The 14,155-nt window shown below is 41.4% G+C and overlaps 1 pseudogene; it reads right to left on the bottom strand.

The window, feature by feature from the left end:
- The window catches only part of LOC112676305 (sodium/glucose cotransporter 1-like), a 90,797-nt pseudogene that overhangs the window by 17,434 nt on the left and 59,208 nt on the right, over positions 1-14,155 (bottom strand).

Here is a 14,155-nt window from a genome sequence, read left to right as displayed (position 1 = left end):
CCACAGTGGGCTATCATCTGATACTTGTTAAGGATAGCTATTACCAAAAAGCCAAGAGATAACAAATATTAAGTATTATGAGGATGTAGAGGAATGGGATCCCTTGTATACTGTTGGTGGGAATGTAAATTTTTGCAGCCATTATGCAAAAACAGTATGGAAGTTCCTCAAAAAATTAAAAATAGAATTAGCATAATATAGTAATACCACATATGGGTATATACGTAAAGGAAAAAAATTACTGTTAGGAAAGTATATCTGTGCACCCAGGTTCATTGCACCATTACTTACAATAGCCAAGCCATGGAAACAATCTTAAGTGTCCACTGACAGATGTTTGGATAAAGAAGCTGGTACGTATATACAGTGGAATATTATTCATCCCCCAAAAAGAAATAAATTCTGCCATTTGTGACAACATACAGGGACCCTGAGGGCATTATGCTAAGTGAAATCAGACAGAGGAAGACAAATACCATATGATTTCACTTACGTGTGGAATCTAAAATCACAAACTCCTAGAAATGGACAGCAGATTGGAGGCTGCCAGAGGTGAAGCATGTATGGAAGAGCTGGACAAAGGAGGTTAAACGATAAAGCTTCCGGTTATAAGGAAAATAACTTCTGAGGATGTCATGTACAGCATGGTGATTATAGTTAACAACACTATTGTATATTTGAAACTTGCTAAGACGTTTAAAAAATTTTCATCACCAGAAAAAAATTTGTAACTATGTGTGGTGATGCATATTAACTAAACGTATTGTGGTGATCACTTCACAATATATGCATATACCAAAGTATTATGTTATACACTTTAAACTTAATCCAGTATATGTCAATTATATCTCAACAGAACTGGAGTTATTCCATATTTCCTTTAAGCAAGTTGTCAGTTAAACATTATTGAACTATTCTTTTACTGCTTAGTCTAGAGATCAGATTGCACTCACCCTTGATATGTCATAGTCTGGTACAAGTTTTATCTTTTACCATATCTCAAATAACTCTAGAACCTGCAAATATTTAAGCTCCATTTAGCCTCTGCTCATTTTCTCTGCTATTCTTGTTGCTATGCTTTGCTTCCATATGTTATAAATCCCAGAGGGTTTTTTTCTTATTAATGTTTTCAACAGCTAATCTACATTTGTATTTCCCCACATATTTACTCTTTCTGGTGCTCCTCATTCTTCTTTGAAGTTCAGTTCTTTTATCTGGGTTATTTTCCTTTAGCTGGAAGAACTTCCTCTGGTGTTTCTTATGCTGAAAATCTAATGTAACAAATTCTCTCAACTTGTGTTTACCTGAAAATATATTACTTCACTTTCATTTTGGAGAATATTTTTGATGAGTATTGGATTCTAGGTTGGCAGGGTTTTCTCCCCCTAGCACTTGAAGATGTCAATCCATTGTCTTCTGGGTTTTACAGTTTCTGTTGGAAATTCTATCAGTTTCTTTGATGCTCTCTTGAGAGTAATTGATTTATTTTCCTCTGGCTGCTCTACAGATTTTCTCTTTATCTTCAATTTTTATCAGTTTCGCTACAATGTAGTCCAGTAGTTTCCTTTGTATTTATCCTACTTATAATTTGTGGAACTTCTTGAATCTCTGGCCAACTATCCTTCAGTCTTGGAAAATTCTTGGCCATTATCTTTTCAAAATTGCTTCTACCCAAATTGTTCTTCTCTTTCTGTGATTCCAATGACATATATATTATTCTTCTGATTGCACACCACGTATATCTTCTTTTTGTGTGTGTGTTTCAGTTTTGCTATTGTCACTCGATCCAGTGCCAATCCATTAATCATGTCACCTGCTATATCCAATCAGTTGTTAGCCCATCCATTGAGTTATTAATTTCAGATATTTATTTTTCAATTCTAGAAAAGCCTTTTTAACTTACATGAATTCTAATTTTCTGGTGAAATTCTCAAGGTTTTCATCTGTTTTGTACATATTTGTATTTTCTTGTTTATGTTAATCATGGTTATTTTAAAGTCCTAGATAACTAACTTCACCTGTTGGTCTTCTTATATATATTATTAGTATAAACATAGTGGTAAGTGAGGACATTCTTGCCTCTTCCATTCTAGTTCCTTCACTAGGTATAATGTTGTCTTTTAGGGTAAAATAGACATGTTTTATCACATTGAAATTTACCAAATACTTTCATCATTTAGAGAACAGATACACATATTTTTACTCTTCTGATCTAATAATATGGGGCATTATAATTCTAGATTTCCTAATATTGAACCATCTTGTATTTCTGGAAAAAAGTCCCAGTTGGTAATGAGATATCATTCTTTTAACATTCTTCTAATATATTGTTGGATCTGTGTCTAATATTTTATTTACAATTTTTGCATTGGTATTTAAAAGTAAGATTAGTCTTTAGTTCTAAATTTTTTATGCTATATTTATTAGGTTTGGGTACATAAATTTCTTGAGTTCCATAAAATGAATTTAAGCCTTCCTTTTTTTCTATGTCATAACAATTTAAATAAAACTAGTATCTATTGCTTAAAATTTCTCAGAAAACTGGTTTTATTTTTATTTTATTTTTTTATTTTTATTTTATTTTTTAAAACTGGTTTTAAACTATGGAATGCAGGACGCCTGGGTGGCTTGGCGGCTGAACATCTGCTTTCACTCAGGGCATGGTCCTGGGGTCCTGGGATTAAGTCTCACATCGGGCTCCCTGCATGGAGCCTGCTTCTCCCTCTGCCTGTGTCTCTGCCTCTCTCTCTGTGTCTCTCATGAATAAATAAATAAAATCCTAAAAAAAAAAAAAAAACTATGGAATGCTAATCACATTTAAAAGAAAAATCAAGGGATCCCTGGGTGGCGCAGCGGTTTGGCGCCTGCCTTTGGCCCAGGGCGCGATCCTGGAGACCCGGGATCGAATCCCACGTCGGGCTCCCGGTGCATGGAGCCTGCTTCTCCCTCTGCCTCTCTCTCTCTCTCTCTCTCTCTCTCTCTCTCTCTGTGACTATCATAAATAAATAAAAATTTAAAAAAAAAATAAAAGAAAAATCAAGTGCAGGGGCTAAAGATAAAATAAATGAACAACATGCAACCTGATGTGAGATAAAAGAAATATGTTAGACATAATGTAGGTGAAGTTAAACATGTGTGGTTTGTGGGCAGCCAATGTAAAATCCCATGGAATAAAGATGAGAACCATGTTTTATACCTATGCATCCCCTACCCTGTGCTTATCATGGTGCCATGTGGTATCATGGTTAACAGCATGGCCCTGACATGGACACATTCTTTTACTTATATTATGTGATCTCAGGTGGATTTCCTTCTCTGAGCCACTTCCCCCACATTGGTACAAATGAGAAAAAGAACAGTAAAATTTACCTTTACAGTTGTCACGAGGACTAAATGAGACAATGAAATAATTATGTAAATTTCCATGCAAGGACTATTTTGGGGGATACATTAAACTATGCTAGATTTTTTTTAAGTCATTGTGATTATAACTTTTTTTTTTCCCAAATGGAAACATGTTTCTTTGTGGTTATAAAAACAATACATCTTCATCACAAAACTGCAGCAAAAAGGTACAACTACACTGTATTTAAACAAGATAATTCTATATACAGTATGATAACCTAAATGTTTCATATAATCACTTCTGGTGGGCATTGTTTTCTTTGACAGCAGTAACTAGAATGGTTAGAAGAGTCTTTCACCTTCCTGTTACCATGAGATCCTTTCAGTGGCCATAGGCCGAATCTGGTTATAGATGTCCATTGTGAACAGGGCACTGGCACAGTTGAAAATAGAAGTCAGGGAGGACATGAGAGAGGCCCATAGTGCGGACAGCATCAAGCCTCGTATGCCTGGAAGAGAAGGGATATTTCCAGGACCGCCAGCTCTCTGGCCATGCCAGGAGATGCCTTAGGCCTCCCAAGGCACTTTTCTGCATACCACATTTTCTCCTACAAAACATTCAAATTTTATTTGGAGTGGCATTCTAAGATAGATTAAAGCATTACATTTGTCTTCCTTTGTGATGAGACTTACTAGTTTCTTCCTGTATCTTTATGTCATAGGAGAGCTAACATCTTTTTTTTTAAATATTTTATTTATTTATTCATGAGAGACACAGACAGAGGCAGAGACAAAGGCAGAGGGAGAAGCAGGCTCCATGCAGGGAGCCCGACGTAGGACCTGATCCTGGGACTCCAGGATCACGCTCTGGGCCAAAGGCAGGCACCAAACCGCTGAGCCACCCAGGCACCCCAGAGAGCTAACATCTCTTGAGTTACTTTGTACCAGTCTATTTCCTTGGGCATCGTTAGCCTATAGGATCCTCCTACAGCCCTGTGAGATGGACACCACTGCTGTCCCACTTGTACAGATAAGAAGTCAGAAGCTCAGAGAAGGTTTGGAATGGAGGCGAGGGATGTGATTCCTTGTGCCTCAGTGTCCTCGTCTGTCAAGTGGGCATAAAAGTACCTACCACACAGGACTGTTATTAAGTTAAATTAAGCAGATGGGTTAACATAATGCCTAACAGAGAGCAAGCACTCCTGAAGTGTGAACTATAAACATAACAGTCTAGTATTTTCACCTGAAAGACTGCCTTACTGCAGGGACTTTGTTCCACAGAGACATTTCTATGTATTGATGGGAGAGCCTGAAGGTAACCGGAGCCTGAGCTGGAGGCCCACCTCAGCAAGACTCCTACTGTATTCAGTACACTAGTTGGCCAGGCAAAGGCTAGTATCCTTGCATCTACTTCCCTTCAGGTGCCCTGCAGCCTACCCTCATTTGAAGCCCTGGGTGCTCTAGGTCAGACTCAGCTGCAGAACCTGGACAACTTCCTTCCTGAACTGTGGGAATGGTCAGGATTTCCCTTGGTCAGATTCCATCGCTCTTGGATTTTATGGAATTGTCTCAACTTTGATCTCCAAAGCTCCCATTGATCTTGAGCTAATATAGTACCATTAAAAAATGGTACTATTTTTTTGGCCCTTTTTCAGGGATTTGGGGAAATGGCTGAGGCGAAAGCCATCTCCCTCTTGGTGAACTGCCCACCTCCCTGGCCCTGCACTGGACATGAGCTCTTTGAAAGCAGGACTGGGTTTTGCTCATTTCCGCACTCTCATGGCTTAGGACGATGCTGGTATAGAGTGGAGCCCTCCTGTGGAATGAATGAGCAAAGGCACCAGCTAAGCCATGGAAGCGAACAATGCAAATCATGGGCACAGGCTGTGCCTCTGAGAGGGTGTGTACTTTGTATAACTGTGTGAGAAATGAAGAGGAGAAATGAAATGAAGAGTGTGTGAGAAATGAAGAGAGAGGAGGCCTGGCTCCTTCCCTCAGGGCAAGCAAGGCTCCGTCTATCTCACTAATATACCCCCCACTTCACGGCCAACATTTCTACTCAGAAAGATGGGCTGCCTGGTAGATAAGCCACCTTATCTTTGCTACTAACCATCCACTTAAAGACTGAAGGCACAGCCTCCAATGGGGTCACAGATCGTGGGGTTTCTATGGCAGGTTTACCTCTTACTTCTGGGCAGCAGCTCTACATCAGCACTGGGTGGGCGATGGAGCTGCAGCCAGTTCTGATGCCACAATAGTTCTTACATATTGAAGGTACAACACATGCCACTTTATCTGTAAGAGAGATAACAGTCACACCAATGTGTCCGCCTCAGAGTTCTAAAATCTGAGTTGAGGGAAAGGGGAGCAAATTAGGTAACACTGTGTGGATGTCAGATTCTTGATCTACTGGTGACTGTTCTAATTCATGATCCTACACACTCCTCAGGAGCTTGGGGCTGGGAATTAGGCACCTAGGAGACAGATGAATCAGTGTTTCTACCATTTACTGCTTGACCTCCAAGCACATCAGTGTGACCTAGACAAGCCTTCCAGGGACCGCCACTAGGTGTCAGGAAAGCAGACAGATTATTCATCCCCACATACTAATGTATGAGCAGCTCATAACCTTACTTGCTTTAGCCCTCATGGGGGTGTTATTTCAGAGCATTTGGGAAGAAATTCTGGACAAAGGGATGTAAAGGGAATGAATGTGATATGTCCTTCAGTAGCTACCATCTGAGAAAAAAAAACCAAAACAACAAATCAACTTAGATGACAAAGAAGCAGGATATTGCCCCAGTTTATCGGCAAAGCAAGCTATTTGATTGGGGACAGCTCTCTAGCTTAAGCACTGGTTACCAAACATCTTGAGACTAAAAACTTGGGGGGCAGCTGCATCCATTTATATCTTCCCACTCTCCTTGCCTCCTGCTTTGGGTAACAGAACCTCCATGACACTCAGGGTAGTATAGGAAGGACCCAGGAGCCAGGCCTGGCTGTTCTGGAAATTCCTTCTCCTTGGCCACAATGACTGGTCCCTATCACTCAACTGAGTTCACTAAGACACATCTGGGATTTTTACTGGAACTATTGGGGAAGGAAACATTTTGTGGGAGTTGCTGAGCTGGTGGGCTAGAGGCCTGGTGCTGCTGGCAACCACTTTGCTACCAGATGGCTTGAGGGTAACACTAACTCCAAAGGAAGAGGAGCTAAAAAGGTTCATGTTCTTCATGTTCCATCAAGAACCCCAAATAATACAGTGGTATACATGGAAAACCAGATTTTGAGAATCACACCTTAGTAGTTGGCAGTGTCTGGCCCCTAGCTCTGGCCAGAGGAGAGACCCAGAATCCAGGGCCAAGAGCATTTGGGTTACTGGAAAGGCATACTCTTCCAGGAACACGGAGAGGTGCCAAGCTTCTATGATAAATGGCTTCCTGGCTTTATGCACCTGGCATGTGCAAATGGATATGTGAGTCTGGCCACTTCTGAGAGCTAGAGACAAGTGGTTCCAGGTTCTTCTCACCCCAAGAGCTCTTTACTAGTATGCTCCATCAAATCTATTTACCCCTTGGTCAGAAGGCTGGAGAAAGTCTGGGTTCTTGAAGCTGCTCTAGCTGGAGGGAGAGGCCATTCTGTACTCTTTCTTCCTCTCCCTTAGCTGCTTCCTCTCTAGAGTCCAAGATATATGTGATTCTGCTGCGTCTTCTTCCTCAGTGAGCAAGGTGATCATGCTGTGGAGTGGGATGGGGCGGAGAGGCAAGTCTGCAAAGCCCAGGGCACTCTGGGGTCCTAGAGAGCACAGTGACATATTTCCTAACCTATGAGGAGGCATCGCCTATGAGAACCCCAAACGCCACCTGCAGCCAAAGACCAAATCTGGGAACGCTGAAGCAAAGCCTTTCTCTCTGTTAAAGCTGGAGGGGAATTAGGATTAAAAAAAGAGGCATGTTGGGGCCGCCTGGGTGGCTCAGCGGTTTGGTGTCACCTTCAGCCCAGGGCGTGATCCTGGAGTTCCAGGATCAAGTCCCACGTCAGGCTCCCTGCATGGAGCCTGCTTCTCCCTCTACCTGTGTCTCTGCCTCTCTCTCTCTCTCTCTCTCTCTCTCTCTCTCTGTGTGTGTGTTTCTTATGAATGAATAAATAAATAAAATCTTTTTTTTTAAAGAGGCACGTCTTGGGGCAGACCGAAAGGTGAATAAGGCTTAGAGATATCTCCTACACTTGTTACTTAGCAATAAAAAGTGTTTTAGGTTCTGCTTGGCCTTGTCAAAGTTCAGCAGCAGAAGACTCCCGTGGAAGCCACCTGCTTTGTTCCAGTGGCTGCACCTAGGAGAAAAAGTGCTCCATGTAGGTTCTTTTTTTTTTTTTTTTTCCATGTAGGTTCTATGAATAAACAAACCTGGTACCCTGAGAGACAGCACAGCTAGTAAAACTAGGTTGAAATAGGAATGAGATATATCCACAGAGCTATCTATGATAGCTCATTAAGGGAAACAGAGATTTCTTTTTTTTAAAATAATAAATTTATTTTTTATTGGTGTTCAATTTGCCAACATACAGAATAACACCCAGTGCTCATCCTGTCAAGTGCCCCCCTCAGTGCCTGTCACCCATTCACCCCCAACCCTGCCCTCCTCCCCTTCCACCACCCCTAGTTCGTTTCCCAGAGTTAGGAGTCTCTCATGTTCTGTCTCCCTTTCTGATATTTCCTACCCATTTCTTCTCCCTTCCCTTCTATTCCCTTTCACTATTATTTATATTCCCCAAATAAATGAGACCATATAATGTTTGTCCTTCTCCGATTGACTTATTTCACTCACATAATACCCTCCAGGTCCATCCACGTTGAAGCAAATAGTGGGTATTTGTCATTTCTAATGGCTGAGTAATATTCCATTGTATACATAGACCACATCTTCTTTATCCATTCATCTTTCGATGGACACCGAGACTCCTTCCACAGTTTGGCTACTGTGGACATTGCTGCTATAAACATCGGGGTGCAGGTGTCCTGGCGGAAACAGAGATTTCTAATAGCATTTAATGGAAAGAGCATGGGCCTGAGTCAGACCCACTTTGGGGGTTTACATCAAGCTCCCCCTCTGACAATCCTCTTCTGTTCACGAGGGCTACAGGTCTGAGTGAGCAGGGACAGCAGCTGTCAGGTCTCCAGCACAGCACCTGGCACACAGGCATGTGTGCCATGATTATGTCCACAACTCAAGGGGAGCAAATAAGCCTTCCCATGGATCATGTGTCCAAGCCCTGGTGGAGGCTGGGCTCTGGGTGTATAGAACTCTGGTTGGCTCTTCCCTAGCTGAGCTTTTCTCATGGGATTTCTCTCTTGCCACCAACGTCCATGGTCCCTGCCAGACTTTTGTTTGGCTGCACCCTTAATCTGAACCCCTTAGCTCCCTAGAAAGCAATCTGGGGCATCTCAACACCCCCCAGTACTCTCCAGGTCTCTAAGAAAAGAGAAGGCGATCCGTGTGAACACATCAGCATTAAGGGTTTACCGGGGAACAAGACTTGGCTGATCATTCCCGGCATCACTATGCTGAACATGGGCAGCAGCTTCAGGTACCCGCAGAGGACACAGCCACCTTTCACGTGAGACATGTTCTTCCCCGCCAGGCATCGCTGGACAAAAATCTGCCGAGGAAACACAGATGGGTGAGGTGGGGGTGATGGCTCTATTGGAGTCTATCCAGCCTGGGTCATCTCAGCACAGCAGACAGGACAATTGTGACCCTGTTGTGGCAGCAGGATGTGCCCTCTGGTGGGTTTTCTGCTGAGCTGCTCGCCCCAATCATCCAGGCATCTCCAGGGCATCCAGGGCCAGAGGAAGTGCATGTGACCAATGAGCATGTTTTGCTCGGCGCACAGTTGCCTGAGGGGACAGGAATGGTGTGTGTGACCTTGGCCTCATTGTTAGCACTGCACGCCAATTATGGAGGCACAGTGCTTACAAGCTGTCCCCTGGCAAGGACAAGCCTCCCTCCTGGAGGCCACAGACTGCCCCTGCCAGGCAGAAAGAAGAGGGCCCTTGTGACATCAATTAAAGCAAAGGTGGGTTCCTGGCACCAAAAGAGTTTTCAGAACAGGGGCCAATTTCATTCATCTAAATTGAAATGAAATAGTAGAGAACTTTCAAATGCAAAATCTCCTAGGAGATGTTTCACAACCCGTTTCATGGTGCTCCTGCCATAAGAAGCGGTGTGCACTCAGGCCGAACAGAGCAGTACAGCTGGCAGGTGGAGAAGCATTTAAGAAAGCAAACAAAGATATGGTCTAGTGCATCACAACAATGCAGTTTTATGTATGTACTAAAAGTATGTTTCTGAAGAACATTTAGATAATGGGGAAAATGCTCACAGTGTGATGGTAACTAAGAGGCATACAGGATACGATAGCAGCATATATACTGTGAGTCTACACCAAGAAAAAAGTGCACAGGAATAAACCAACATGGTAATAGTGATTCATGCTGGCATGATAAAATTAACAGGCAGGACGATCATTTTCCTCTTTAGGTTTTCTTTCTTTTCCAAATGCATCATTTTAATAATAAGAGGAGGAATTCCAAAGCTGTCCTCCTCAAGCAACAGGTCCTGCTTCTCGAGAGATTAGCAACTGTCACCCAGTTGCTAACCTCTCAGTGTACATGGGCTCCTGCAGAGCAGGTGGGGGTGGGCAGCCACGCTGCATTTCCTGGCCTTTGGTTAGCCCTATGCACAGAAGAGACAGTCTCTCAAGGGAGGGGATGAACGATGATGGCAAGGGCAGAAATTGGACTCTCATTCTGAGGGAAGGGTGATCATAAAAGCCACGTAGAAATCCCATGTAGAAAGCCCTAAGCATTTTTGTATGTTGTCATATATTACAAAGTGGGGCAAGGAGAGGATTATTGTTTCAAAATGGCAGGGGGCCAAAGTCAACAATTTTCCATCAGTTTGTTTGCCTCTTTTAATTAACAATTTTTCTTTAGTCATTTTCTTTACCAGTTAGTAGTTTTATATTCTACTTCTGTGGGTTTATTTTAAAGATTTATTTATTTATGTGAGAGAGGGGAAGGGGAGGGGCAGAGAGAGAGGGAGAGGGAGAAAATCTCAAGCAGACTCCACACCGAGCATGGAGCCTGACATGAGGCTCCATCTCACCACCCTGAGATTGTGACCTGAGCTGAAATCAAGAGTCAGATGATTAACCAACTGAGCCACCCAGGAGCCCCACTACTTCTATGCTTTTAATCATGGCCCTTCAATTTTTTTTAAAGATTTATTTATTTATTCATAACAGACACCGAGAGAGGTAGATACACAGGCAGAGGGAGTAGCAGACTCCTTGCAGGGTGCCTGATGTGGAATTCGATCCCGGATCCTGGGATCATGCTCTGACCCAAAGGCAGAAGCCCAACTGCTGAGCCACCCAGGTGTCCCTCTAATATGTTCTATAGAACAAGTAAAATAGATTTCAGCTTCCTTCTTACACAGAAGAGAGAAATTGGTTCTTTCTTAGCCATAGTTTAGAAAGGGATGTGTCATGTGTCATCAGTGGTGACACTATCTAAATTTTTGAGATTGTTGTCATATGTGGGACAGACTCTTTACTGAGCTTCTGTCAGCATGTGATAATATCCATAATCTGGGCATTTTGGGTTTTCTTTGTGAACTGATTAAATTTTAGTACTCTGAAGTGAGGTCAGTCATTAACTAGTTTTTCAATATAAAGAGTTTTGTAAAGAGTTTTCCATTGTCTTGATTTCATGAGAAACCAGTGAGAAACTCTTTGTATTCTTCAAGATGTTTAAGATTTGCTTCTCTTTCTTCTTTTTTTGGCCCTTCAAATTTTGACAAAGATACAACTTCAAGGCTAAAGTAAATCAGCATCCCCACCCTTCTGAATAATTTTGAGTCCATGGACAGATTTAACTCCAAACAGAGGTCCAATATTTTAGTTTTGTCCTGTTTTTCACTTCTTGTATTTGTAATTGTTATTCTTCAACCAATTTGCTCATGTATCTGTTAATATCTTTGCTAACTATTCCTTCTTGCTCATGAGTATTTCCTTTTTCTTTATGTACCTCTTTCAGTCCTACTTTAGGGAAGGTTATGTCTTGATTTTGCCCTTGGTCATGAATAATACCTTAGCTGGGCATGTACTTTATTTTTTCATTTATTATTTTTTTTTCAAATTTAGTTTTCCAACAAATAGTGTAACAATTGGTGCTCATCTCCTCACATGCTCTCCTTAATAGGCATGTACTTTAGAGGTGACATTTTCCTCAATGACTCAAAATTTTACTCCTCTATTTTTGGATTACATTGTTGGAACTGAGAAGTCTGTTGTTGGTATAACTGTCTTCTTTTAGCAGGAAACAACAAATGTTGGACAGGATGTGGAGAAAGGGGAACCCTCTTGCACTGTTGGTGGGAATGGGAACTGGTGCAGCCACTCTGGAAAACTGTGTGGAGGTTCCTCAAAGAGTTAAAAATAGATCTGCCCTATGACCCAGCAATTGCACTGCTGGGGATTTAACCCAAAGATACAGTTACAGTGAAACACCGGGACACCTGCACCCCGATGTTTATAGCAGCAATGTCCACAATAACCAAACTGTGGAAGGAGCCTCGGTGTCCTTTGAAAGATGAATGGATAAAGAAGACGTGGTCTTTGTATACAATGGAATATTACTCAGCCATTAGAAACGACAAATACCCACCATTTGCTTCAACGTGGATGGAACTGGAGGGTATTATGCTGAGTGAAATAAGTCAATTGGAGAAGGACAAACATTATATGGTCTCATTCATTTGGGGAATATAAAAAATAGTAAAAGGGAATAAAGGAGAAAGGAGAAAAAATGAGTGGGAAATATCAGAAAGGGAGACAGAACATGAGAGACTCCTAACTCTGGGAAACGAACAAGGGGTGGTAGAAAGGGAGGTGGGTGGGGGGTGGGGGTGACTGGGTGACGGGTACTGAGGGGAGCACTTGGTGAGATGAGCACTGGGTGTTATTCTATATGTTGGCTAATTGAACTCCAATAAAATAAAATAAATATAAAAAATAATAATAAAAAATAAAAATATGTTAAAAAAAAAACCCAGAACTGTCTTCTTTTATTGGTAGTCTTTCCTCTTAGGTGCCTTTCAAAGTCTTCTCCTTGTCTTTGATATTCTGAACTTTCATTATGGTTTCATTTTTTTTCTTTGTGTGGATTTGTAAGTTATTTCTGCTTGAGATTCACCATGATTCTAGAATCTGATGCTTCCTGTCTTTCAGCAACTGTAAGAATTCTCAGCCATTTTCTCTTAAAAGAGTGCTTCTCTCTCCTTTCCTTCTGGAACTCTAATGAAGTATATTTTAATCCTGATTCTCTCTTCCATGTCACTTGGTTTCTCTTTCACATTTTCCAGTTTTGTGCTTTCAATTTCTTCAGTTCTCACTTTCATATCACTATTTTTTTCCTTCAGCTGTATTTAATCTGCTATTTTTTAAAGTTTGTTTGTTTGTTTGTTTTATTTATTTAAGTAACCTCTACACATGCAACATGAGGTTCAAACTCACAACCCTGAGATCAGGAGTTGTATGCTCCTCCAACCGAGTCAGTCAGGTGCCCCTTTAATCTGCTATTTTAAGTTACTAAGTTTCACGTTTCAATGAGCATATTTTTCACTTTCAGAGGTTTGAGTTTTCAAATCTGATTATTTTTGATAGAATGGTGTTAAGGTTTTCAGTTCCATTTTTAGTTCTTTAAACACGCTTTATTTTTTGTATTTGGCATCTAATACCTTGATTTTCTGAAGTTTAGGGGGTACTAATTCTGCTGTTTCTTGCTCAAGGTGGTTTGATGCTTTTATGCTTTCCATTTTGGCTAAGGGGCTCATGTTGAACAGGCATTTATGGGAATCCTGCAAGATCTAAGTCAAGGGTGCAACCCTCCAGGGAGAATCTGCCATTACTCCTGCGAGGTCAGTGTGTAGCAAATTTTGGATGAGTATATGTTCATTTCTTCCCACAAGTTTTCCCTGATCATACAGGGAATTAAGTTAAATTAAAATTTTAAATTAAAAACCTCAAATGTAGACTCCTAACTCTGGGAAACGAACTAAGGGTGGTGGAAGGGGAGGTGGGTGGAGGGTGAGGGTGATTGGGTGACGGGCACTGAGGTGGGCACTTGACGGGATGGGCACTGGGTGTTATTCTATATGTTGGCAAATTGAACACCAATAAAAAATAAATTTATATAAAAAATAAATAAAAACCTTAAATGTACAGGAAAGCTGGCCTGCCCTTGTGAATTCTCAGGGGAGACATTTTTCCTCCTCCCGGGACTCAACTTGAGGCATTTTGTTTTACTGCTGTTTCTCTTTGCTGGTGGCCAGCTATTTTACTGGTCTATCTTTTCACTTTTTATAGCCTTCACTCTTCACTACTCATGAACTCAAGGCCTTCCTCCTGTTCTTGCCTGGCCAGTTAAATCTAAGCCTTGGAAATCCCAGTTTAGTAAATGCTGTCAGGGGACCATTGGTGTCCAGTGTCCTTGTCAGTTTAACTCTCTTGAGTTCAGTTCTCTTTGTTTTTTTCAACCTCCGGAGACTTTCTTCCTTTCTTATGAGCTTTCCTATGAATATAAAAAGATGCTTGTTACATTTTACCCAGTATAACTAGAAAATTTTGTTTTTGAAGGTAGTTCAGGAAATTGCCCACTATCAGATGTGGCAGGCCAGGGAGAACTTTTAAAGCTGTAGAAGAAATTGAAAAGAAAAATATAGAAAGATTTGTCTTATCTTTTAGGTTA

The sequence above is a fragment of the Canis lupus genome, chromosome 26 (assembly GCF_003254725.2).
Source record: "Canis lupus dingo isolate Sandy chromosome 26, ASM325472v2, whole genome shotgun sequence".
Lineage (NCBI taxonomy): Eukaryota > Metazoa > Chordata > Mammalia > Carnivora > Canidae > Canis > Canis lupus.
The sequence above is the reverse complement of the archived record's forward strand: the minus strand, read 5'-3'. Positions and strand labels throughout refer to the sequence as shown.